We start from the raw sequence: 27,500 nt of genomic DNA on the forward strand, positions 1-27,500 counted from the left end.
TATCCAATATTTCTTTCCTCTCTCTCTCGGCTCTCTTGCTCATTCATAAGTGGTGTTCTTGAATGATTTCCCAATGGTCTATAAACTTAAGTTATGAAGTTAGCCTTAGTTGAGAGTGCCTTGCTTCCTTTTCAATATGATATTATCATCCCAAAAGGAAATCCTGCCTTTTTGTATTACTCTTTCCTGGAGGAGAAAGGGGCAAATTCTCTGAGCTTTGTAAGTATTATATTTCTTGAATCCATAATACCTCGATGAAAAAGCACCATTGTTTTATGTGCACCCCCCAAAAGAAAAAAGTTCAAGACAAGGAATCTAATACAGTCTATAGTCTAGGAGAATCTAATAATATAAAAAACGTGTTGCACATGAGGGCTACACCCTTACTATATCAGTAAATGAAAAAACAAACAAACAAACCCACCATGAAGAAAAGGATAGCCAGAAAATGCATTTCTCAACATTAGCCCTGAGTAGAAGAAGAAAAAAACAAAGCCTCCCCTGATTATTTGAGCCAAAATCTAATACAAACACAGCTTTGCAGTTTGAATTCACAAAAGTGATTGTAAATCGCTATTGGATTATAAGACATATCTCAATTTCAGAGACAATGATATGTGTAAGAGAAAGTTTGTTTTAGAAAGGAATTAATTTCAGTTGTTTTGACGTTGGTGTTTATAGGTTCGCCTATATTTTCTTAAATTCTGAAATAGTAGGATAAGCATCTATACCTTATTGTTCTGTTCCAAACTGGATTTCCAGATGTCTTAAGGTCATTTATCACTGGATAAATCTCTCTGGGTTCAGCTTGATGTTTTCTCCCAGCCTCCACCAAGATGGAAGATTTTAGAGGCTAATGTCCAAATGAGGTGTGTACATTTTAAAGACCCCTGGAGCAATGAAGTTTTGTCTTATGTTAAGGCAATGTGCATCAAAATGCAATTGTCAGATGTAAAATGACACTGAAAATATATTCAGTCTAACAGCTGGCTTTGTGGTATTGGTTTTCAACACTCTCTTTCCATCAGATACACAACTGACCGTCATCTCACTAAATTTCTCAAATTAAGTAGGATCAAACTTCTCATTCACATTGAATAGTTGACCCTCAAGAAATACCCTGATGCCTAATACAACATATGTGCAGTTGAATGACTATTACTGACCTGTGTATCCTCCCATGGTGTCAGAGAAAATAATCTCATGATTATAAAATAGAAGCATGAGATTGTATTGTGTTACAACAATTTAAGATGTTTCTCTTTACACTAAGAATGATGGAAACTTTTGTATTTATCAGATACTAGATAAATGCAGGTTTTTCTTTATTTCGTTTTGGATGAGGGTTTTTAACTCTAGAACATTAATCTAGTTAATGAATTATATCCGGAAAATTCTGCACACTCTGTTCCCCCTTTAAAAAGTCATGATACATAATTGAATATTAAATGCCCTGAGAAGCCCTGTTGTTAGGAAACCTAGTCAACATTTCCTAGACATTTTACCATGAAGCCATGTCTTTCTCATAAAATCTGTTCTTCCTTGTGTTACACTTAAGGTGCTGATCTGGATCACTATTATTCATTTTGACTCTATTAGTAGTGATTACAGACATAAGCAGGGGCAGATTGGATAGACTTGTTTTAAAGGGAATCCACTAAAGGGTTTTAAGTGAGGGAATAATCTAATATGACATGCCAAGAGGATAAAGAAATCAAACCTCCTTAATCAATAAAGTGTTCATTCCTTCATTGGTTCATTCTTTCAACAAATATTCAGTGAGTGTCTGTTATATGTCAGGCATCATGTTGGATGCTAAAGAATGAGACTCAAGTGATAGAGTAGATAGTAAATGTCAAATGATGAAATGATAGTCATCACCAGGGCCAGGATCTTAAGATAATATGTCAGAGGGGTGTCATGGTAGGAAAAGTCAACTCAGCACACATTCACTACACACTACCACTTACGTGCTTGGTAACTATTCCCTTCAGGAGTTGCAGAGATGGATCTAGTACATTCCAGGCTGCTGGGGAGCCTATAAGTTGGTGATTGGAATTACAAGTGTCAGAAGCATTTGTAGGGAAAGAACTGAAGAAACCATAGCAGTCTTTTCTTTGCCCTGAGACAATTCATGAACTTAAAGATTAAAAGAGACTATACATTTCTATAGTTTCATTCTCCACTTCAGCAATTGACCTAATATGTGTAAGTTCTCATTTTAGAATACACTGTGCCATAGCTTTACTAAGTGATATATTTTATTGTGAAAAATCATAGAAAAGCATGAAAATTCAGTGTAAGTAAACCATAATCATAGAGCTGGCTTGCTCTGTGACTGAGAGACCAAAGTTTCTAGGGATTGTATTGGTTCCTGACAGATTACTTGTTTTTGTTCCGGTCTACATAAGTTCTTAAACTCCTTTATTATAGGAAGTAACTTGGGGAAGGGTCTCTGCTCTCGGTAACAGCCACCAAAAAGCCTAATTAGATGCATGATAGCACTATTTGATGGGACTTCTCAGGTGGCTCAGTGGTAAAGAATACACCTGCCGATGAAGGAGACAAGAGATGCAAGTTTGATCCCTAATTTGGGAAGATCCCCTGGAGAAGGAAGTGGCAACCCACTCCAGTGTTCTTGCCTGGAAAATTCCATGGACAGAGGAGTGAGGAGCCTGGTGGGCTATAGTTCACGGAGTCTCAAAGAGTCAGACTCGACTGAGCGCAAATGCAATATATTGGTGATCAATAACAATGCTTTATGTGGAATATGTTTTTTAGCTGTTGGTGCTAAAGGTGGTATTTTCCATTGTGTTCTTGTACTTAAATCTAACCATAATAATTCCTTTGTTTTCAAAGACTTTAAGTTATGATATGTTTTCTGTGACAAAAAAATAACATTTTTAATTATTGACATACTTCTATAAAACTTTTTCTTAAATATGTGTGCTGTACATTCTTAGATTATCCTATTGTATTTCAACAAATTAGTAATAATTTTTGTAGCAAGCTTAGCAATATAATTCAGTCTTTCCTCCAGTATGGTTGGTTAATCAAAACAATTTTATTGATGTTTTTAGAAAATTCTTTTAACTTCACTTCTCAACATTGGTCATACCATTCTAGTTTTTAGGATTGTTGTCCAATTTAGAAAACCTTTATCCAGTTTCTTTCATAATATGCTCTTATGGAATACTTGCTGTTTGTGGAACTATGGTAAGTTTGTGCCTTCCAGACACAGGAATTCAAATAAATTCTATTTTGTACTCTCATAAAAATGTATGATGTTTATAATTATATATAGAATATGTTTCTTACAGGAGTGAATTTCCATTTTGACATGGTGTCAATGGAAACCAAATCCTCAGCTTAAAATTTTTATATGTCTAATGAATGGAAGAATTTTCCACAGACCAGAGTCTAGTTCCATACATTTCAAAACTTGTTTCTACTTATTATCCACATACTTCTGGTGTTAAGTGCTCCATATATCAGGGTGAATTTCAATAGGACTTCTGGCCCTATACTTTTGTGTCATTGATACTGGGCAAGTCAACACAGTCAGAGTATTCCTGGAAGCCATTCATATACCAGAACAACTTGCAATGAGCAAACTGTAAACAATATAAATACACCTCCCTAAGCACAAATCAAATCTACCCCAATTTCAACTTCCCCTTAGCTGAATTTCAGAAATGTTCTTAATCACTCTAGTGGGACTTGACCAGAGAGAGCATAACAAAGCCAAAATTGAAGTGACGAGAGACAGCAGGCTTAACAAGTTGTGGTTGAAATTTTATTTTTGCAATCTTATTTGTACCGGTTGTGCTCATATAAACACATTGGTAGGGCCTTTCCCAGGGTCTTAGAAAGGACTCATGTATTTGAGGAGTCTAAAGCTTACACTTGTTTAGCTTTTTATCTCCGAGTTTCATTTTTCTCTTCTTTCCAAGAGACTTGGACTTTTTCTGTCCACACAGTACTATTTCTATTCTAGGCCTTCCTCTTACTCATAGTTTCTCTTGATTCCCATGGAACCCAGTTCTACCTTCTAACTTCTTTTACTGTAGCCTTTCAGCTTAATCTCTCACTGCCTACTTTTTTCCCTCTAGGAATAGTTGCTTTTGGTTTGTACGATTACCTGGAATAGTTGCCTCTGATCACAGGGTTAGTGGGGGACAGTATTGAAAGTGAAAGTGTTAGTCGCTTAGTCCTGTCCAACTTTATGCAACCCCATATACTGTAGCCCACCAGGCTTCTCTATTCATTGGAATCTCCAGGAAGGAATACTGAAGTGGGTGGCCATTCCCTCCTCTTGGGGATCTTCCTGACCCACGGATCAAACCTGGGTCAGTCTCTTGCATTGCAGGTGGACTTTTTACTGTCTGAGCCACCGGGGGAACCCTAGGGTACAGTATTACATGCTGTGAATAGGACTGCTCTGAGACACTTCCAGGTTCTAACGTTAGAAAGTAGGAAAGTGAGTCAAGGCCAGCTTGGTTATGAGATTCCCCATACTCGCTTAATGATGGGGTATTACATTTAAAGGAATTCCACCTCTTGATTACTAGGTTTCTCACAGTCTTTACATCACAGTGAATCCTTTTCAAGAGAATAGTGATAAAAGTGTCTTTAAAATACTTACAAATACACCACTTTGGGAGAATGCATTCCGGGAGAGGAAGATCTCAGCTGTGATTCTGGGGGTTTCCTTTTAATGCAAAGTGCCATTTTCACATAAAGGGGGTTGGGGAGAAGTAGGATCCATGATGGCATTTCTGGGACAAATAAATGAAATACACATTTATAATGTAGGATTTGTCATTTTGCAGAGTGAGTTATCTCTGAATGAAAGTGGTATTATCGTGAGCTATCTGGTGACATGTGAAAGTTTATTTTCTTCTCAGTTTGCTCATTCCTGTGAATTATCTCCCACAACGTTGCCTCCCCGCCAGATCATCCTCCTCTGAGCTTCCCATGAAACTATCCAGAAGACCCATTTGTCTAAAACCAGACTTATTCCAGATCTACTTTTGTTCTGTTATTTATTTTCACAGTAAATACCACAATTTTTTGGCCATACCAGCTGCCCATGACAATAAAGAACCCCTTTAAACATGACTTGTATATTGCCCTTCTCATTTAATTGGTCCATGAAAGTGAAAGTGTTACTCACTCAGTCATATCAGACTCTTTGTGACCCCATGGACTGTAGCCCACCGGGCTCCTCTGTCCATGGAATTCTCCAGGCAAGAATCCTGCAGTGGGTTGCCATTTCCTTCTCCAGGGAATCTTCCCAACCCAGGGATTGAACGCAGATCTCCTGCATTGCAAGCAGAGTCTTTATCTACTGAGCCACCAGGGAAGACGAATTGGCCCACAAAATGTATCAATTACGAATCTGAAACATCTCTCAAATCCACCGACTTCTCTTAGGTCGCTGCCACTGTCATTGATGTGGCCCTCAACATCTCATGATGAGTTAAGGCATCAGCCAACCCATTTTACCTCCCTCATTTTTGGTTTAAATTTTTAAAAATTACTACCTAAATCATCAATCTCTTATTGTCCTTTTTCTCTTGAGGATCTCAAGATAAAGTTCGGATTTCTTGGATCCCTATAATAGCTTTCAGCCCTTGCTTCCCATGTTTCTCCAGCTATTCTTTTTTTTTTTAATAGCAAAGGCCACTGCTCTCCCCAGTGCCAACACACATGTATATCTTAAAGTCCACTAAACGTGCCACGCTCTTTCTTATCCCTAGGTCTTCACATCTTTTGATTATTCTCTCCTGAAATACCTTTCTGTCCTTCGTTATTCAGCTCAAGCAATATCTGTTCCGGAAAGCCTGCACTGACCTCACACTCTACCCAGCAGCCTGAATTAGAGATTCCAAATCTTCCATTGGACTATAATCACAAGCAGAATTGTTGTGGCTAATACTAACAAGAAGTAGACACTTATTGGCTGCTAGTTTCTGTGCTTGATATGTGTTCTTTTATTTAATCCTCACAAAATGTTATAAGGTTGGCTTCATTAATTTACCATTTTACAGGTGAGGAAGCGGGGGTTTTAAGTTATTGACTTGCCCAAGATGACTCTGGTCATAAATACTAAGGAGCAGAGATATGACTTTAGCCTGAGTTGATCTAATGGATTCCAAAGCTAATGATGTTCAATTTTGCCAGAAATTTCACTTTCAGGTTTGAAGGCTTTATTAACAAATGAAACCACTGGTTACACACAAATAAACAATTTCAATATTTAATAGATGATTGGAAGTGAAAGTCACTCAGTCATGTCTGACTCTTTGCAACTTCATGAACTGTACAGACCATAGAATTCTCCAGGCCAGAATACTGGAGTGAGTAGCCGTTTCCTTATCCAGGGGATCTTCCCAACCCAGGGATAGAACCCAGGTTTCCCACATTGCAGGCAGATTCTTTACCACCTGAACTTCCAGGGGAGCCCAAGAGTACTGGAATGGGTAGCCTATCCCTTCTCCAGCCGATCTTCCCCATCCAGGAATCGAACCAGGGTCTCCTGCATTGCAGGCAGATTCTTTACCAACTGAGCTATGAGGGAAGCCCTCATAAATAAATCCTCACAAATAGAGGATTATTTAACTTAATTTCAATATGCGGTCACTAAAAGAGAAGAGAGACAATAGAGAAGAGTAATAACATACACATCACCAAATTGGGCGAACCAGCATCCAGACTTAAATGGCATCCTGGGAAGTCTCACATTAACACAATCTGGAGTCCCAGTTGGGAGAAGGTCCTGGTAGTGTGTCCACTCCATGGGTGAGACTTCAAATTGCAGTTTCAGTCATTTGTTCTTATAATCCCAGGCTGCAAACTGATAGCATTATTAGGCTGTGCTAAAAAAAAAAAAAAATGCAGCTTTTTTTTTTTAAACTTGTACACTGCTATTTGCTTCTCTTTGTGAGTCATAGGATTTTGTTAGACCCCAAGGGTTGGGGGTGGGGGGTGGCCAAACCTCTAAGGGCTCAAGAATTCCAAGACCTTTCTTTAGATCTAAAGTGTTACCTGACTTGCTGTGCTTGCGAGCAGGCACAGAATCCGGGCAGCATCCAGGCAGGTCAGAGGTCTGCTCTCCTGCTTCTGAAGCCTGAACAAGACTTTCTCCATTTTAATTTCCCTAATATTCAGCCGAATAGCCACTCATTCATCACAGTTGATTACAATCATCTTTAAAAAGATTTTTATAATAGACTTTATTTTTTAGAGCAGTTTTAGGTCCACAGCAAAATTAAGGAGAATGTATAAAAATCTCCCATGTGCCCTGTGCCCCAACACATACTTAGCAGCCTTCATTATCAACAACCCTCACCAGAGTGGTATATTTGTCACAACTGATAAACCTACATTTATACACCTGTATCATCCAGAATACATAGTTTATATTTAGGTTCAATCTTAGTGTTGTAGTCTCTGGGTTTGAACAAATGTCTAACGAAATATATTCACCATTATACTATCATACAGAATAGTTTTATTGCCATAAAAATCCTCTGTTCTCTGCTTACTAAATGCTCTCACTCCCTGATTGTTTTACGGTCTTACTGTTTTGCCTTTTCCAGAATGTTATATAGTTGTAATCACACACTAGGTAGCCTTTTAAGATGAATTTCTTTCACTTTGTAAAATACAAAGTAATATACTTTGTAATATGTAATAAAAGACATTTCATCATGTCTTTTCCAGCTCATTTCTTTTTGGTACTGAATAATATTCCATTGTTTGAATATATCACAGTTTATTCACTCACCTACTGAAGTATATCTTGGTTGCTTCCGAGTTGTGACAGTATGGATAAATCTGCTATAAAAATCCATGTGCAGGTTTTTTTATCAAAATAAGTTTAGCTTCATTAAGTAATTAAAAAGGAGTGCTCGATTGCTGGATTGTACAAGAATATTTTTAATTTTGTAAGAAGCTACTAAACTGACTGCTGAAGTGGCTGTACCATTTTGCATGCCCCCCAGCAATAAATAACAGTTTATGTTACTCCACATTCTCATCAGCATATAGTGTTTTCAGTGTTTTGGGTTGGGACCATTTTGCTAGGTGTATGTATACTGGTAAATTATTGTTGTTTCAAGTTACAGTTCCCTAATGTCACATGAAACATCTTTTCACATGCTTGTTTTCTATCTGCATAACTTGTTTGGTGAAGTGTTTGGTAACGTATTTGGGTCATTTTAAATTGATTATTCATTTTCTTATTGTTGTGTTTAAAGAATTCTTTGTATATTTTTTGTAACAATCCTTTGTGAGATATGGCTTTCACAAATTTTTTTTTTTTTTTCCATCTGTAGCTTGTCTTTTCAGTCTCTTGAAAATGTCTTTCACGGCAGAGCTTTTAAATTTTAATGAAGTTTGGGCTATCGGTTCTTTCTTTCATGGATCATGACTTTGGTGTTGTATCTCAAAAGCTGTTCCTAAGCCCAAGGTTATCTAGATATTCTCCTAAGTTATCTTCCTCTGGTTTAATAGTTTTATATTTTGCATTCAGGTCTGTAATTCATTTTGAGTTAATTTTTGTGAAGAGTATAAGGTCTATACTTAGATTTATTTTTTTGTTTGCTTGTGGATGTCCAGTTGTTTCAGCACCATTTGTTGAAGAGACGGTCTTCTCTTCATTTTACTGCCTTTGCTATTTTTTCAAAGATCAGCTGACTTGTATTTATGTGTCTGTTTCTGAGTTCTCTCTTCTTTCCATTGAACTATTTTTTTATTTTTTATTTTTTTACCAATAGCACATTGAGTTTGTAACCTATATCCTTTTCCTTCTCCCTGAAGAACTTCACAAATCATCTCCATTTTAGTTTGGCTAAGAAAATCTTTATTTCTCCTTCACTTTTGAAGGATAACTTTTGCAGTGTATGATATGCTAATGAGTGGGGTTTTTTTCTCTCAACACTTTAAATATTTCACTCCATCGACAGATCTATGGACAAAAAAGATGTGTTATATATATACATATACAGTGGGCTACTATTCAGTCATAAAAAAGAATGCAGTAATGACATTTGTAACAACCTGGTTGGACCTAGAGATTATTATACTAAGTGAAGTCAGACAGAGAAAGACAAATATCATATGATATCACATATATGGAATCTTAAAAAATAATGCAAATGATCTTATTTACAAAACAGAAACGTTCATAGACATAGAAAAAAAAAACTTGCGGCTACCAAAGGGGATAGGTGGAAGGGAGAGAAGCGATACATTAGGAATTTGGGAGTAACATGTATACACTACTATATACAAAATAGATAACCAACAAGGACACATTGTATAACTAAGGGAACTATACTCAATATTTTATAATCACCTATATGTGGGAATAATCTGAAAAAGAATATATGTATATATAGGTTCAGTTATATGTATTGTTAATATGTATTATTGATAATATACATGTTATTAATTATATATATATAACTGAATCATTTTGCTATATACCAGAAACTAACACAACATTATAAATCAACTATACTTCAATTAAAAGTAAATAAACACTAAATAATTAACTCTCCCCTTGCTTTCACTGAATGAGGAGAAATCTAATATAATCCTGATTTTTGCTTCTTTATAGATATTATTCCTTCTGGCTTTTTTCAGGATTTTTCCTTTACCTTTGTTTTTCTGCAATGTAAATATGGTATGTCCACAGAGGTGTCATTTTTATGCTTGTTTTGTGTTCTTATTTATTTTTTTTAACATTTATCTTGCCTGACATTTTTTGAACTTCTTCCTGGCTCTGTGGTTTTGTGTCTGATTTGGGGAAGATCTCAGTTACTATTGCTTCACATGTTGCCTCTTCCTTCTCCTCCTCCTTTTTCTGGTATTCCCATTATGCACGTGTTACATCTTTTATAGTTATTCCACAGTTGACAGATATTTTATTCTGTTTTCCTCATTCTTATTTCCTTTTGCTTTTCAGTTTTGGTAGTTTATACTGGGATATCCTCAAGTTCAAAGATTCTTTTCTGAGCCATGTACAGTCTAGAATAAGCCCATTCAAGATATTTTTTATTTCTGTTTTAGTGTCTTTGATCTCTAGCGTTTCTTTTTTCTTTCTTTCTTAGAATCTTCTTCCTTCTACTTACACTGCCCATCTTTTCTGGTATGCTATCTATTTTATCAGTTTTAGGTCTTAGCATATCCATCACTGTTGCTTTAAATTCATCATCTGACAATTCCAGTATCCCTGCCATTTGATCTGGTTCTGATACTTGCTCTGTCTCTTCAGACTGTGTTTTTTTGCCTTTTAGTATGCCTTGTAATTTTTTTTGTTAGAAGGAAGATTTGATGTACTGGGTGAAAGGGACTCCTCTACATAGGCCTTTAGTAATATAGTAGTAAGATGTAGGGGAGAGGAAGCATTCAGCAGTCTCTGATGAGGTCTGAGCCTTTTAGTGAACATGTGCCTCTGAATTGTTAACTTCACATGCACTTTTCAGACCTCCCTTACCTCATGGGACAAGATGGCTACAGTAGGCTGGGGCCAGGTGTTTCCCTTCTTTCTGGTTAAGTTCTGTTAAAACCCTGGCAGATTAGGCTCTGGTTAAACAGTTTCTCCCAAGGGCAGACCTGGTTATATGAGAACAGAATGTTCTGATGTATCTCAAAATGGTTCCTTTTCCTCTCCTCCTGCCAAAGCATGAGATACTTTTCTCTGCTATCTACTGTGAGAACCTGATTAAGCTCCTAGAGGTAAAACTCAGTGATGCATAAGGAATGCCCAAGGTCTTCTTGACACTTTTTATTCTCCAAGTTGTTCACACAGAGCCTCTATCTACTCATCAATTACAGTGTAGGTTCTCCTACCCTGACACTACTTCCCATGGCTGCCTCTTCTGTGTATGTCTGTCCCAGTAAATGTGATACTCTATCTGCCTGTCTTTCCAATTTGGGGGAGAGATGTTTGTTTTGTGACTGTTCTCTTGGAGAGCTGAGAAGAGTTGTTGATTTGTTCAGCTCTTCACTCATTAGGATGGAGTGGTAACTTTCAAACTTCTTATTTTGAGCTAACTCCTCGAAAGAAGAGACTTGGCCTCTTGTCTCTGGGTCTCAGCGGCACTTAGCACAGAGCCTAATACACCGAAAGCCATCACTAAAAATGGGTTTATTGCCAGAGTGATGACTAAATTAATTAATGAGCTCGTGACATTCCGTTGACACTGATTTTTTTTGCTGTGGAGATCTGTAGTAGGTACAGTTCATGTCTCCTTAATCTATTGTGCCCTCTACCTCAAGCTTCTGTTTTCTAGCCAAATGGCACAATTTTGCCTCTAACAGCTTACGAAAAACCCAAATGAATTTTTTGGTCAACCCAATACTTCCTCTACCTGAGGTTTAAGAATATTTATTATTTCACTCAAAAAGAATTTAAATTCATATTTTATTATGTCTCTTTACACATATTAGCTTTAAGTGCTTCTTTGTTGTTAGGGAGGGAGGGAGGAATTGTTGTAATATATGAATGAGCCTTTCATGTAAAAATAAACTTCCAAGGAATTTCTCAAATGTAGTTCCACCAGAAAAGATCAATAGAAAAAAATAATGATGAGGTTATGGCCTCCACTTCCATCATTTTATGGCTTATAATAAAATAATGCTATATAATTTTTATAAGGGTAAGGTTATTTATTCTGTCTTTTCTCATAGAACATTTTTCAAGAACACCATTCTACTCTACCATGATATAGCTTCTCTAAATCTAAATCAACTAACCTTTATTTCAAGTATCTGAGATGAATTCATGCATTTTTAAAGTCATTATCATTTTATAGAAACATTTTATCTTTTTGCCTCACCCTTCATTTTTTCATTAGCATGATTAACTCGCGAATACTTCAAAGCCTTTTTCCTTTTGTATCACCAAACAATGAAGCATAATCGTGGCAGTTAATAGTTGTAAAGGATTTTATGAATATTTGAATCTAAAAAGCCTCATTCTCCCTTTAGCTCAAAGAATGCAGATTTAATGGGTTTCTAGCTGCTTTGAACCCTCAGGAACGCAGATCTAAATCATATCGGGGTTTTGTTCACCAGGCTCATGTCAGCCTCTGAGGAGGTGCCCTGTTAATCTTGATCTCTTTCAGAATGGCCAGATGATGGATTCATCCAGGCTTTCCTTTTCAGCTATGTTTCTCTCAACCCACCTAAGCATCTTTCAACAAATAGTCTGAGTATCTTAATCAGTTTTTCTCCTCTCTCGTCACCTCTCCTGTCAGAACCCTGGCACTGTGCCTGGTGGAAGAAAACAGTAAATTTCCATTTAAGCTCATCAGTGGGATTTCCGTTAGATTCCTAGGTGCCACCACTAAGAGCTGCAAAGTCTCCCATTACAGAAGCTGAACAAACTAGGTGTTTTCAGCATTCCTGACTCCCTGGAATGGAAAACCATTACTCACCTCTTGATTACATTTTCTCCTTTTCCATATTGTTTCCCAATGCTCCGTGTACCCTGCTTTCCATCTTCTTTGATTCATCTCTCAGCCTCCCTCCCTTTGGACCTTGGATTTAGCCTGCCATCAAGTCTGGCCAGCAATTCCCTCCTCCCTTCTTTCCAGAGCCCAGCCTCCACTCCAGCCCCTAAGTACCTTTAGTATTTGCCTCCCTCTGCTTCAAGACATGGGGTTCAACTTCCATAGCTGCATCTTTTCCTTATGGTACCAGCTTCAACTAGAAACCAACCTCTGAGATATTGCAGATTCGGTTCCAGACCACCACGATAAAGTGAGTAGGGCAGTCAAGGCGAGTCACGTATATCTTTTGGTTTTGTAGTGCACGTAAATTTATGCTTGCACTATACTATAGTCTATTAAGTGTTCAAAAGCATTATGTCTGAGAAAAATCTTCTACCTTAATTAAAAAATATGTATTGCTGAAAAATACTAATCATAATCTGAACCTTCGGTGAATCATACAAGTGATATCAAAGATAACTGATCACAGATCACCATAGCAAATACAATCATAAAAAGTTGATACTATTTCTAGAATTACTAAAATGTGACTCAGAGACATAAAGTGAGCAAATGTGTTGGGAAAATGGTTCTGATAGACTTGTTTGATGTAGGGTTGCTGCAAACATTTTTCTTCTGAAGGCAAAGAATCCTTTGACTTTCTAACCCTGTCAGCTGCAGCAGACCCCTTTTTGTTCACCGCCTTTATGCATCTGCTCCTCACCCTCAACACATCTATGTTCTCTCCCCTTTCTTAGGTAGACAGACAACTAGTTTAGTTCAGTCACTCAGTTGCATCTGACTGTTTGCGACCCCATGGACTGCATGCAGCACACCAGGCCTCCCTGTCCATCACTAACTCCTGGAGCTTACTCAAATTCACGTCCATTGAGTCAGTGATGCCATCCAACCATCTCATCCTCTGTCATCCCCTTCTCCTCCTCCTTTCAATCTTTCCCAGCATCAGGGTCTTTTCAAATGAGTTAGCTCTTCACATCAGGTGACCAAAGTATTGGAGGTTAAGCTTCAGCATCAGTCCTTCCAATGAATATTCAGGATTGATCTCCTTTAGGATGGACTGGTTGGATCTCCTTGCAGTCCAAGGGACTCTCAAGAGTCTTCTCCAATACCACAGTTCAAAAGCATCAATTCTTCAGCACTCAGCTTTCTGTATAGTGCAACTCTCACATCCATACATGACTACTGGAAAAATCGTAGCTTTAACTGGATGGAACTTGGTTGGCAAAGTAATGTCTCTGCTTTTTAATATGCTCTCTAGGTTGCTTGTAGCTTTTCTTCCAAGGAGCAAGCATCTTTTAATTTGATGGCTGCAGTCACCATCTGCAGTGATTTTGGAGCCCCAAAAACAAAGTTTCTCACTGTTTCCATTGTTTCCCCGTTTATTTGCCATGAAGTGATAGGACTGGATGCCATGATCTTAGTTTTCTGAAAGTTGAGCTTTAAGCCAACTTTTTCACTCTTCTCTTTCACTTTCATCAAGAGATTCTTTAGTTCTTCTTTGCTTTCTGCCATAAGGGTGGTGTCATCTGCATATCTGAGGTTATTGATATTTCTCCCGGCAAGCTTAATTCCTGCTTGTGCTTCATCCAGCCCAGCATTTCTCATGATGTACTCTGCATGATAAGTTAAATAAGCAGGGTGACAGTATACAGCCTTGACGTACTCCTTTCCTGATTTGGAACCAGTCTGTTGTTCCATGTCCAGTTTTAACTGTTGCTTCTTGACCTGCATACAGATTTCTCAGGAAGCAGGTAAGGACTGGTATTCCCACCTCTTTCAGAATTTTCCACAGTTTATTGTGATCTGCACAAAGGCTTTGGCATAGTCAATAAAGCAGAAGTAGATGTTTTTCTGAACTCTCTTGCTTTTTCGATGATACAATGGATGTTGGCAACTTGATCTCTGGTTCTGCCTTTTCTAAATCCAGCTTGAACATATGGAAATTTACAGTTCATGTACTATTGAAGGCAGCCATCTAAGATGTCTCTAAACTCTGAATCTCTTGAGAGGATGGAAATGAAAGATGATAATGATGACACAGGATGGTCAGGCAGCAGATGACAAGGGCACCTTTCCAAACTGCTATGAAAATCTACAGTTTAAATTCCAGAATTAACTTTACACATTAGGCCCTGGACCATCCTGTGTGCTGGAGATTGCAGATTCCAGTCAGGCCAATCTAAAGGTGAGATGAGAGTGGAAGATCCTTCTCAGATGAAGGAAAAAGGTCATGCCACCCTCGTGGTCCTCCAAGAGTTCCCTTTGGAGAGAAGAAAGGGGAAAACTTGGAAACATAGGACAGGAAAAAGAGTTACATGTGACTCAATTATATTCAAAACTAGCCTAGTGATTCCAGTTAATTTGTAAATCATTTCTTGTTGTTGTTTAGTCACAAGTCATGTCTGACACTTTTGTGGCCCCGTGGACTGTAGCTTTCCAGGCTCCTCTGTCCGTGGGATTTCCCAGGTGAGAATACTGGAGTGGGTTACCATTTCCTTCTCCAGGGAAACTTCCCAACTCAGGGATCGAACCTGTGTCTCCTATATTGATAGGCAGATTCTTTTCCACCTAGCCACCTGAGAAGCCTGTAAATTATTGCTAGCTAAAATTTTACAGAACTATGTATTATGTTTAGATAAAAGAGACTAAAAAGAGAGCATGAATGAGGCAAAATAACACTTGTGTCAATTAATGTAATCTCATGGGTATTCCTCCTTGCCTGACAATGGCCCTGAATAGCTTGGTTTGGCTCTATTTCTTATTGAAAAGAACTAATTTTGAAAAATGTTTCTGCTTTCTCTAAAGGATTATAAACAGAGAAGGTTACAGAGAAGTTACCCAAGTAATTTATCATAAATATCTTTAAATCTAAGTTGTTTAGCTATTGTTGGGAATGTTACGTCTTGAACAAATTTTATATCCATTATCAAATTGGTGAGACCTGTAGATTGAAAACAATCTGCTCATGTTTTAGATATTCCCTAACACATCTTTTCTTTGCCAACTCATGAAGGTTTTGGTCTAAAGAGCAATCCTATTTCCATTTCTGAAAACATGACCAATGAGAAGAATCACGTAGCCTTTGGTGAAGAATACACAGTTCAAAGAAATTGCTATAAAGTAGAAGGAAATGACAGGACTCATTTCTGTAAAAAAAAACTTCTTCTTTAATGAAAAACTACTTATATGTTTCTGTTCATCAGAAGCCTTTAACTGATTCAGAGAAGCAAAAGCTGTTGATATCAGTATCTCTTGTATTCTACTCAAGCTGCCTAATTGTATTTTGCCCCAATAGAGTGTCTAGAACCCTGGAGATAGAGTGGATTTGGGTTCATGCCCTTCATCTGCCATTTTCTACCAGTGCAGGAGATGCGGAAGACTTGGGTTCCATCCTAGTTGGGAAGATCTGCTGGAGTAGGAACTGGCAACTCACTCCAGTATTCTTGCCTAGAAAATCCCATGGAGAGAGGAAGCTGGCAGGCTACAGTCCATGAGGTCACAAAGAGTTGGACATGACTGAGCAACTGAACACATGTGCACACACACACACACACACACACACACACACACACACGTGGGAAAGTGCTGTTTTTTCCTCATTTGTAAAATAGGGGTCATAATAATCATATCTGCTGCTCGGTGAGACTATAAGAATTGACTTTGAGAATGAACATAAAAAGCAGGTTTAAAACAACAAGAGATTTATTTATCCCCCCAACAAATTTATTGAGCTCCTATTAGGCATCAAGCGTTGTCCTAGGTACTAGGACTATAAAAATGGAAATTGAAAGCCATCTTTTGGGACTTTGCCATCCATAGAGGTCAGATACAAACATTTAAACAATGCGATAATTGCTTTCATTAAGGTATATTCAAAGCGAACGAAGAGCAAAGAACTCAGATCTGCCTGCGGGAGTGGGGGTGGGGGGTATTGAAAGGTGCTACACACTCCCTTCTTCAAAGGATCTTCCTGATCCAGGGATCTAATCTGGGTCTCCTGCATTGCAGGCAGATTCTTTACAGTCTAAACCACCAAGGAATCCCACAAATAAGGATTGGGGCTAATTGAAGGACATGTAAAATTTTTCCCAATGAACAAGCAGTGGGAATTGATCCAGGGAGAAGGAGAGAATGTGTGCAGACACAAAAACATGAGGGAACAAGGCACATTTATTTAGAAGGTATCAACATATAGGAACCGACTGAATCCAGTATTGAGAGGAGATGAGAGCTAAGGGTAGTTTCAGACGGATAAAAGATAAGAAACCCATGTCACAGAATGAGAAGCAGCAGTGAGAGAAGTAGACGGAAAACCAGAGGAGAGTCATGATTTAGAAATTAGTAGGGGAAAGGACTGATTTTAAGAAGAATGGAATGGCAACAGTGAAATTATGCACAACTGAGAGATCAAGCAAGAAAAAGCCTTAAATGTATCCACTGGATTAAAAAAAAAAAAACAAAAACCAATGATTCTTTAATAACCTGAATGAAAATCAAGGAAGAGATCAAGAAGCATTATCTCCGTGTTTTGAGGTGTAAACAGCAAGTCCAAAGGTGACAGTAATAAGTAATTGCTCTCTTATTAGCTGAGAATAGAAAGAGAATAGAAAGGGTCTGAGAAGGAGGATCAAGGTGTCAAAGGTCTTAGGGAATGTTGATGCTTATCACCAGCAATTAGACCATGAAAAAAGGGAACTATATAGGGCTGTAACCAGAGAAGACAGCTATTGTCAAGGACATTTCCGTCCAAATAGAAAAGACTGGAACATATTTTTATGTTTTACATGTATATGTATGTATATATGTACATATACATATGTATATATATAAAAAACATATGCATCCACCGTAACTTAGAATTTTTTACTGAGTTCCTAGAGAATATCTTTTGATGGTTTAATCAATAAAATGTGAGTATGTTTATTGCAGGATATGGCTGAAAAATAAATTTGGAAAACATGGGTAATTTCCCTGAAGTTGAAGCTGGAACAGATAACCATACATCCTGTCATTTAAGAAGTATATTCAGCATCCACTAAGTGTCTGTCACTGAATTAGGTCCCGGTGATATTTTTGTGGGCAAGGCAAACATAGTCCCTACCATGCTAGAACTTATCAGTCTAACAGAGAAGGAAAACACCAAAGAAAAAATGTGGGAAACGACTATCAAAACATAACTGTGTTATATTCTTTCTTAGATGTGTGCCTCATGTTTCCACCTTTCAGCTTTCTCATATCAGAATTATCCCCATTACCAACCACAAAGCTTTTACATTTTTATTTCAATAGATATTCATTGGGCATCAACTGTTGTCAAGCAATCAGGCATAAAAGGAAACAAGGATTTGCAAAACATATATCCTATAACACGTAGCTTATAACTATTTATGCAAACTGGACTGAAATCTTTCAAGAAACCCTTTCACATAATAAAGGATCACATATGATGTTTAAATATAAATAAACACTTTTACAGGATTCTATTGGTTTGCTAGGCTATGCATAAAACATACATCTTAATTGCTCTTTTAATTAGTTAAGTTCACATGACAGTAGGACTATTAAGAGATCCTAACGATCAGGTAATCCATATTAATTTTATAGTTGAGAAAACTAAGAGCCAGCGAAATTAGAGACCTGCCTAAGACCCACAGGTGTAATTTAAAAATTGCAAGTCTAATCAAACACTCCTATTTGTATGTTATGCAGTCATTGATTAATGTTTAATGAAACAGGAAAATGTTTATGGTCTAGGGATAAAGTTTTTTATTTCCAATTCTCTGCAATATTTCTAGTCTGAACATGTTTTATTCCAGTACTCTCATTACCTGTGGTAGCCAATTTTGGAGTTTTCTAAATAGATGTGGATAACATATACATATACTGAGATTTTCTTTCTTTCTTTCCAGTTTCTGTATTGTTCTCCTTTCACTCTTTTCAAATTATTCTGGCTGGATGTGCATTGCAGTAGAATACTGAAAACAGATATCCTTGTTTCCTTCCTGAGTTTAAATGCAATATTTTTAATATTTCAGTAGTAAAGATAATAATTATGTGCACTGTTTAGCTTCCCTCCATTACATTAAACACCTTTCCTTCTATCCTTGGTTGAAGTGTGTTAGTATGGAGAGCTGTTGAATTTCTTAAATGATATTTCCTGAATCTAATGGGATCCCTAAATCTTTTCATCTATTCAAGCATTAAGTTACATTGGTAGATTTTCTAATGTAAAACAGACCTTAAAATGTTTTAATCACTTCAACTTGATTATAACATATTATCTCTTTATACATTCTGGATTTGTTATCAGAATTTCCAAATATGCACTAAAAGAGAGAGAGTAGTAATATGCATCTTAATGCTATCATCACTGAGCCTCAAGAATTATTAACAATTTGCTCTTCTTGCTTTATCCATCCCTCTTTCAACCCCATTTTTTTAGGGTGGATTATTTAAAAGAAAATCTCAGACATCATGTCATTTCACCCATAAATAGTTCGGTACGCATCATTAACTGATAAAGGTATTGTTAAAATATTGTTAAAATATGCAATATGCAGTATTGCATCCAACAGAATTAATGGGAATTCCTTAGTATAATCTAATACCTATTTTATATTCATATTGCCAGGAGAGTCTCAAAGGTATCTTTTTACATTATTTTGTTCCCCTCCAAATCATTATCTAAACGAGACCCATGCATTGCAAATTGCACATCATGATTATGTGTAAGTCTCCTTTATTCTATAACATTCTCCCCCATAAATACACACAAACACATGGTCCCTTTTTCAAGACATTTATTTGTTGAGAAATTTAGGTCATTTGTTCTAGAATGTTCTATACTTTGGGCCTGGCTGTTTGACACATTCTTTATGGTGTCATTTCACTTACTCTTTTAGCCTCCACTTTTCCTGTTAACTAAAATTCAAATTTAGAAACATTATTGAATTTAGATGTATTTTTAAGGCAAGAATACTTCATGGTGATGCTGTGTCCTTCCTATTGCATCACATTGTGAGGTACAAACTAGCTGACTGTTCCATGCTTAGTGATGTTAAGATTGATCAGTGGACTCAGGTGGAGTCAATCTAATTCCTCCTTTGTGAATTTTCTTATCATCATTTATCTAATGATTTTAGCATCCATGATTCCTACCCACAGGTATTATTTCATTTGGTGTTACAAAAATAATGCTCTAATTATTTCATTAATTTTGCATTTATTAAATGAATTCTTTTTCACAGAACTCTCTCATTGATTTTTTTAGGTACGGTAAAATAGAGTCCATACAGAAAAGTAGGGGAAAATGTTTTATTCTTTTCCTCTATCAACTTTCAGACTATAAGGTTTTGTCCTGGCAACAACTCCTGATTACCAGTGAAGTAATTTTATTGTTTTGGGGATTTTAATGTCATTATTGTCCTCTGGATTTTATATTTTTATTGTATTTTAGTTCTATATAGTTATTGTTTCTATTCTCAAATTGTCTCATCCTATACCAGTGGAAATCTGTTCAGACTTTATCCTGTACCCTTTTGACATGATTCCACTCATGTTTAAAAGCCTTCTTCCTTTCTGACACAATATTTCCCAGATTAACCTTACTTATTTCCTTCACAAGATGTAGAATTATCCATTTCTCCAGGAAGCTTTGGTTATTTCTTTTGGGTAAGATTTGCTAATATTTTGTATAGGATTTTTTTGCATCTTTGTTCAAGAATGACATTGGTTTTTTAGACACACACACACAGACATACACACACATGCTGTCTTGTTTCTTTATGATTTAGTAACCACACAGAAAATTTAAGGAGTGATTTCTCTTTTTTTCCATACTTGGAAAGAACTTGTATAAGAGAAGAGTGGAATTATTTGTTCATTAAGTGTTGAGCATATTTACTTTGTAAGCCTTTTCAGAACGGTGGTTTCTCTGTGAAAACATATCTGTCAACTGATTCCATCTCTTTACTAATTCATTTACCACCAGCTCAACTGTGATTTAAAGAAAGGAAGTAATTGTTAATATTTTCCATAGCATTTTTAGATGTTTTCTATTGGGAGGGTTATCTCAGCACATCTGGTACAATATATCGACTTATGATTTTTTTTAAGTGAAGGAAAGATGGAAGAAAAAGTTTCAATTACCCCAGAGCCCAACTCTTCATTCCCTTTTATTGTTGAATTGTTGTAGCTTCAAAGTATTGGTTGTAAAGTTTCTTTCCTCACACAACTTCCTGTCCCATTTTTCTTGCTTTCCATCATGGCAGAATTATTCAAGACATGTTTATGGGGTTTCCAACAGAGCTTTAAAATGGAAGATTGGCCACAGTATGATATCCTGGCTAAATTTTCAGTTTCTCAAATACTGGTTAAAAAATGGCTTAATTCTGTCTAAACTACTAAATATTTTGTAAAATTAAAGGATCTGAATTGTTGGGGGATTATAGTGAGTGGCAATAAAGCAAAAGGAGTTGCCAGTTGATCAAGGGCAGTGAAGTGCTGGATACAGTTGGCATTTTTAATTGGTTCTACAAAAGATACTTTCTCAGCTGTTTAAGTATCAGTGCAATAAAGTCTAAAGTTTGTATCATAAAATTCTATCACTTCATCAATTTTAAATTCTAATTCTTCAGAAGACATTTATGCTTCAAAGAAACTAAATCTGAGATGTCACATAAAATATGCTGATAAATGTATTTATCAACTGGGATTTATAGAGTGTTCTCCCTATTGATTGGTTCTAAAGATAGTATGTATTTCAATATAATGAGAATATAGAGTAAACATTTCTTCATTATGTTAGGATAATAGATTAATTTATTTGTGCATTTTTTCAACATCAGCAGCTTCTATTAAGTATTCAAATCGAGTTCAAAAAATAGGAAAAGAATAACACATTACAATCAAGTAAAGCTTAATTCTGGATATGAAAGGCTGATACATTATTCCTTTCTAAAAATTAGAACAATCCACCACCTTAATAGTTTAAAGAATGGGACTCCGTGAGGCGGAGGCGCTCCCTACCTGCTCCCGGCCGAGGCTGCTGAGGTGCATCAGTCCACCAATACATGAGTTTCTGCCGTTTCTTGGCAAAAATGGCAACCAGTGATGCTGTTCTGAAGAGATTGGAGCAGAAGGGTGCAGAAGCAGATCAAATTATTGAATATCTTAAGCAACAAGTTGCTCTTCTTAAGGAGAAAGCAATTTTGCAGGCAACTTTGAGAGAAGAGAAGAAACTTCGAGTTGGAAATGCTAAATTGAAGAAGGAAATCGAAGGATTGAAACAAGAGCTAATTAAGGCAGAAATTCAAAATGGAGTAAAACAAATACCATTTCCATCTGGTACTCCACTAAAAACTGATTCTACGGTTTCTGAAAATGAGATACAGTCTATACCAATAACCGTATCTCCTGGTGCTAAAGAGCAAGTAAAAGGAGGAGGAGGAGGAGAAGAAAAGAAGATGAAAGAGAAAACTGAAAAGAAAGGAGAGAAAAAGGAGAAAAAACGGCAACCAGTAGCAGGAAGTGCTGACTCTAAGCCTGTTGATGTTTCCTGTCTGGATCTTCGAATTGGTTGTATCATCACTGCCAGAAAACACCCTGATGCAGATTCTTTGTATGCAGAAGAAGTAGATGTTGGAGAAACAGCCCCAAGAACAGTGGTCAGTGGCCTGGTGAATCATGTTCCTCTTGAACAGATGCAAAATCGGATGGTGGTTTTTACTTTGTAACCTGAAACCTGCAAAGATGCGGGGAGTAGTATCTCAGGCAATGGTGATGTGTGCAAGTTCACCAGAGAAAGTAGAAATCTTGGCACCTCCTAATGGATCTGTTCCTGGGGACAGAATTACTTTTGATGCTTTCCCTGGAGAGCCTGACAAGGAGCTGAATCCTAAGAAGAAGATTTGGGAGCAGATCCAGCCTGATCTGTACACTAATGATGTATGCCTGGCTACATACAAAGGCACTCCCTTTGAGGTGAAAGGGAAGGGAGTGTGTAGGGCTCAAGCTATGGCCAACAGTGGAATAAAATAAAGCACTTCAGTTTCTGAAATACTTTAGAGAAAGCAATAAAAAGAAATACATTTGTCACTCATACCTAAAATTAAAAAATAAATAAATAAAAATAGTTTAAAGAATGAAGACTATTGGTTAATCCAGAAAAAAATTAATAAAATTCAACATCATTCATGATAGAATCCCGCAGCAAACTAGAGATAACAGGGAACTTTTACATAATAAGGGAAATCTTTTAAAAAAAAATCCTACAGGTAATATCATACTTATTGTGAAAACCTGAATGTTTTCTCTTTAACATTGGGAACAAAGCCAGGCTGTACATTCCCATCACTCTTTCTTCAATGTACTGGCATCCTAGCCAGTGCTTGTAAATAAAATGAGAAGAAGAAATTTAAAAACATACATACCATAAAGGAAGCAATAAAACAATTTCTATTTGCAGAAGACATGATTATACTCATCTATGAAGAAAATCCAAAAGAATCTATTTTTAAAAACTTCTAAAAGTTTTTGAGCTTGTTAGCAAGGTCATAGGACACAAGGTGATCATACAACAACTAATAGTATTTCTGTATACTAGTCATGGAAAATTGCAAATTGAAATAAAAAACCAATAATATTTTTAATAATAGAGATAAGGAGTGAAAACAAAATGCAGTTAAATCTGATGAAATGTACAGCATCTGTTTGCAAAAATACTAAAAAATGCTGATGAATAAAACCAAATAAGCCCTAAGTAGATGGAGAAAAATTCCTTGTTCATGGATTGGAATACTTAATATAGTAAAGATATTATTTCTCCCTAAGTTGATTTACAAAGTTTATGCATTTCCAGTAATAAATCAAAGAGAATTGTTTGAATATATGGACAAGCTGATTCTAAAATAATGTGTAAAGGAGAGAGAATACCTGAAAAAATTGGGGGAAAAAAGGAAGTTGGAAAAAATTACATTTGTTGGTTTCAATACTTGCTACAGTAATCAGGACACCATGGTACTGACAAAGAGAGAGACAGGTAGACCAATGGAACAATATAAAGTACAGAAATAGACCCGTAGTAATAAGACCAGTTGCTTTTTTGACAAAGTTACAAAGCAATTCAATGAAGAAAGCATACTCTTTCAACATATTCTGTTGAAAAAGTTTGACATTTACTAAGTTGGGCTTCCCTTGTGACTCAGCTGGTAAAGAATCTGACTGCAATGTGGGAGACCTGGGTTCGATCCCTGGGTTGGGAAGATCCCCTAGAGAAGGGAAAGGCTATCCACTCCAGTATTGTGACCTAGAGAATTCCATGGACTGCATAGTTCATGGGGTCACAAAGAGCTGGACACGACTAAGCGACTTTAGCTTAAATGTCAAAACCCATCTCAACCTTATACCTTATATAAAAGTTGACTCAAATTAGATGCTATATCTAACTGTAAATTGTAAGACTATAAAACTTTTAAAAGAAAACATGAGAAAATCCCTGTGACCTAGGACGAGGCAAAGTATTTAGACATGATACTGAAAGCACAGTCTGTTTTTAAGAAGGCTGATAAATGGACTTAATCAAAATGAAAGTAGTGCATTGCTCTTATAAATACCCTTATCGTGTAGCCTAGCAATTCCACTCCTGGGTATTTACACTAATGAAATAAAAACTTTCATTTGCACAAAGACCTGGACTGGAATATTTATAGCAGCTCTATTCATAATTACCCCAAATTGCTCAGCAATAGAAAGAGACAGATTACTGATTCATGCAAAACTTGATTGACATCAAAAGCATTATTCTGAGTTAAAGAGCTAGTCTCAAAAAATTACAGTCTATGATCCCATTTATTTCACATTCTTTCATAAAACATTATTGTGTTGGAGAACAGATCAGCAGTTACCAGAGGTTAGAAGTAAGGGGTGGAATTTGACCATAAATGAATAAGAAGGAAGGACTATTGAACTAATGAAGAAAACATTTTTTATCCTTAATGTGATGCTGACTATATAAATTTGTACATATATTAAAATTCACAGGACTGTAAGTCAGAAAGTCCTTTTTGATGTACAATAATTCAAAACAGGAAATTTTTAAAAAATAAAAATTAAAGAATAAATAAAATCCACCACTTTGAGGTAACAAATATTAATAGATTTTGGCCTATGTATGGTATACCCATTTTTTTTTTACAGAATAAATGGGTTCATAAAGTATAGATCATTTTATAATCTTATAACAACAATTTCTTGCAAACATCTTTGAAGTGAAGTCACTCAGTCGTGTCCGACTCTGCGACCCTGTGGACTGTAGCCTACCAGGCTCCTCAGTCCATGGAATTTTCCACGCAAGAGTACTGGAGTGGGTTGCCATTTCCTTCTCCAGGGGATCTTCCCAACCCAGAGATCAAACCCGGGTCTTCCACACTGCAGGCAGACACTTTACCATCTCAGCCACCAGGGAACAGCAAAAAAAATTACAGAATAGATTAAAAATGTATAATATGTCAATGTACCTCATAAAGCTATTATAAAAAATAAATGACTAATACCACAGCTATGCTTACTGTAAGAAATATGCATGACTCAGAGAGTGAGGCAATAACATTTTTATTCCCCTCCCAAAGTGGATGGATCAGATGCAGCATGAAAATGGTACCTATCAAACTTCTGGGATGGGGGGTTCTTTACAATCAAGACAAGATGGTAGGCATGTGATACCTATTGAACTTCTGGAGGGGTGGGGTCTTTACAATTCAAAGCAAGATGGCAGGTATCACATGATATGCTCACTTATGTGCACGTGTGGATGGAGGTGCAGAGAGAGGAAGGGAAGGGAAAGAGAAGACTAAAGAGGCTATTGTCATTGCAACTAAGAACTGAGGAGGAACAGAAGAAGAAATATCATGAATAAGTTGGATCAAGAAGGTTGAGACTTAAAGTCCAAGTGATAAAATCTGAACTGCTTGCTGGGAAACCATTGGTTTATGGCACAGAACCAGTGTTACAGAAGTAATGTTTCAAGGCTAATCATCTGAATCTATGTCCATGTGTTTCATTCATTTAATAAATATTGAATTCTTAACCTATGGTAATTACAAGATGACCTGAAAAGTTGCAATTATCTGTATGTGAGATGATAAGGACTTGAATGCAAATGGTGCCTTGACTATGACCATACCACTGTAACTCAAGATAAATTGGAAGTATGTGCGTCAGGCAAGGAATTGCTTATACAGTGAGTAGTAAGTAGGGTAGACTCCTGGGTGCTAACCTGGCTTCCCCTCATGCCTAGGTAAGAAAGGCAACAAGCCTACAGCTCTGAGTTTCTGACTTGGTGGCTGTCTTCTTCTTTGGCTATCAGGACCTCCTCTGTGAGGAAGTTGGGGAACTGCATCCACTCACCTGTGTCATTGGGTGTGTATGCTTCCCATACTCTGCTGGTATCATCGAAAGCTCAGACATGTTGAGAGGGAGAGGGCTTGAGAGAGCGGATGATACATTCAGCACGTGCACACGGAAAGTTCCTTACAGTTTGCTGAATGATAGTAGCAGTGGAACTATTGAGTTACTTATAATGGTGTATTCCTTAGGGTGCTTCAGAAGAAAGGACCAGATCCAGAAAAACAAACAACTCTCTGCTCAAATGCCAACATCAGTTGAGTGATAAAGGTTGTTTGGAGCTCTGGGTTGAGTGGAAATTTGAGGTTGTATTCATGGTTTAGAGAAAATGTAGTGGACATAATCACGAGTGTCTGCCTAGATCAAGGGACAAAGAATGGCGGCAGGAGGTGAGAACGATAATGCAGTGGGAATTAAGGAAGAAGTGAGAATAGTAACTGGGACCTTATCAGCAAAGGTGAAAGGGGAAACCTCACCAAACTATGAACACCTGGAAGAGGAAATGCAGATAGAGAGGTCAGCCACACCTCCAGAATTCCTTCTCTGGTCCCCTCTTGAACTCCCATTCATCTTTGGGCTGAGCTGGATAGGAAATGTGGCTGTAGCTATTTTATGTAGACACATTTAATATTCTAAGTAGAGATTGCCATTGATAACAGAAACAACATGAATTTTGCAGTCCTAAGTCTGAATCCTGGCTCTCCCACTTACTAACTGTGTGATATTGGACAATTTTCTTAACCTCTCAAAGCTGGTTTTCTCACCTTTAAGAATAGAATCATAAAAACTGGTAAGGCTTTTGCAATAATACAAATGAAATGTGTAGTAAAAGAGGTGTTCAACAAATGGCAGTTATGACGAGTGTTGCACAGTTACTCAAACACAATACTCCATTTACCAATGGAGTATTACTCTATAGTGGAAATAGATTATTATAAACAGTTAAGGATTTAAGATTGTAGTATTTGCAAGATGTTCCTTTCCTCGGAATTTGCTCTCTAATGCTAAAGGAGTAGTTTTAGTATTAATTATCAGAATGTTGGAACTGGTGATAGCTTTGTGATATAGAACTTAGTAAAATAATGACAGCCATTTAAATGTTATACTGCCTGTATCTGTTAAACAATGTCATAAAATTGACAGCTTATAACTATGCCTGGCTCATCTCCATTTCATTTCTCCCTAGTCTCCTATTAAGTTTCCCCAGTGGTTTTCTTCAGTTGAAGATTCAGTATATTCTGGCTATTGAATGAAATTTTATATACATACACAAGCAACCTTAAACACTGGAAGTGCATTTAGGATATCTGGCACTTTCTGGGTTTTGGTAAGGTTCATAAAATTTTTAGTCACGTCGCAACAGTCTGTCTCTGATCTGATTATCTGGCATCCCCTGTGAATTGTTCATATACATTCACTGAATCCCCTTCTTCTAGATCAGGAAATGTACACTGACTTCTCTCTGAATAATGTTAAGCTGTGTTCCTATGACATTCAGATACATCCTCCCTGTGGTATTTATGTGGTTTCTTTATCATCCCTCTTTTAACAAGATAAGCCATGATCTTGCCC

The 27,500-nt window shown here is 36.9% G+C and overlaps 1 protein-coding gene and 1 pseudogene across 4 annotated transcripts in view; both read left to right on the top strand.

Moving 5' to 3' along the window:
- Positions 1 to 27,500, top strand: part of ADAMTSL1 (ADAMTS like 1) — a 1,044,920-nt gene that overhangs the window by 478,864 nt on the left and 538,556 nt on the right. The gene's annotated exons all lie outside the window — the stretch shown is intronic.
- On the top strand, positions 21,584 to 22,877 carry LOC110138643 (aminoacyl tRNA synthase complex-interacting multifunctional protein 1 pseudogene; annotated as a pseudogene).

This window comes from Odocoileus virginianus, chromosome 18 (assembly GCF_023699985.2).
Source record: "Odocoileus virginianus isolate 20LAN1187 ecotype Illinois chromosome 18, Ovbor_1.2, whole genome shotgun sequence".
In the NCBI taxonomy this organism is placed as follows: Eukaryota; Metazoa; Chordata; class Mammalia; order Artiodactyla; family Cervidae; genus Odocoileus; species Odocoileus virginianus.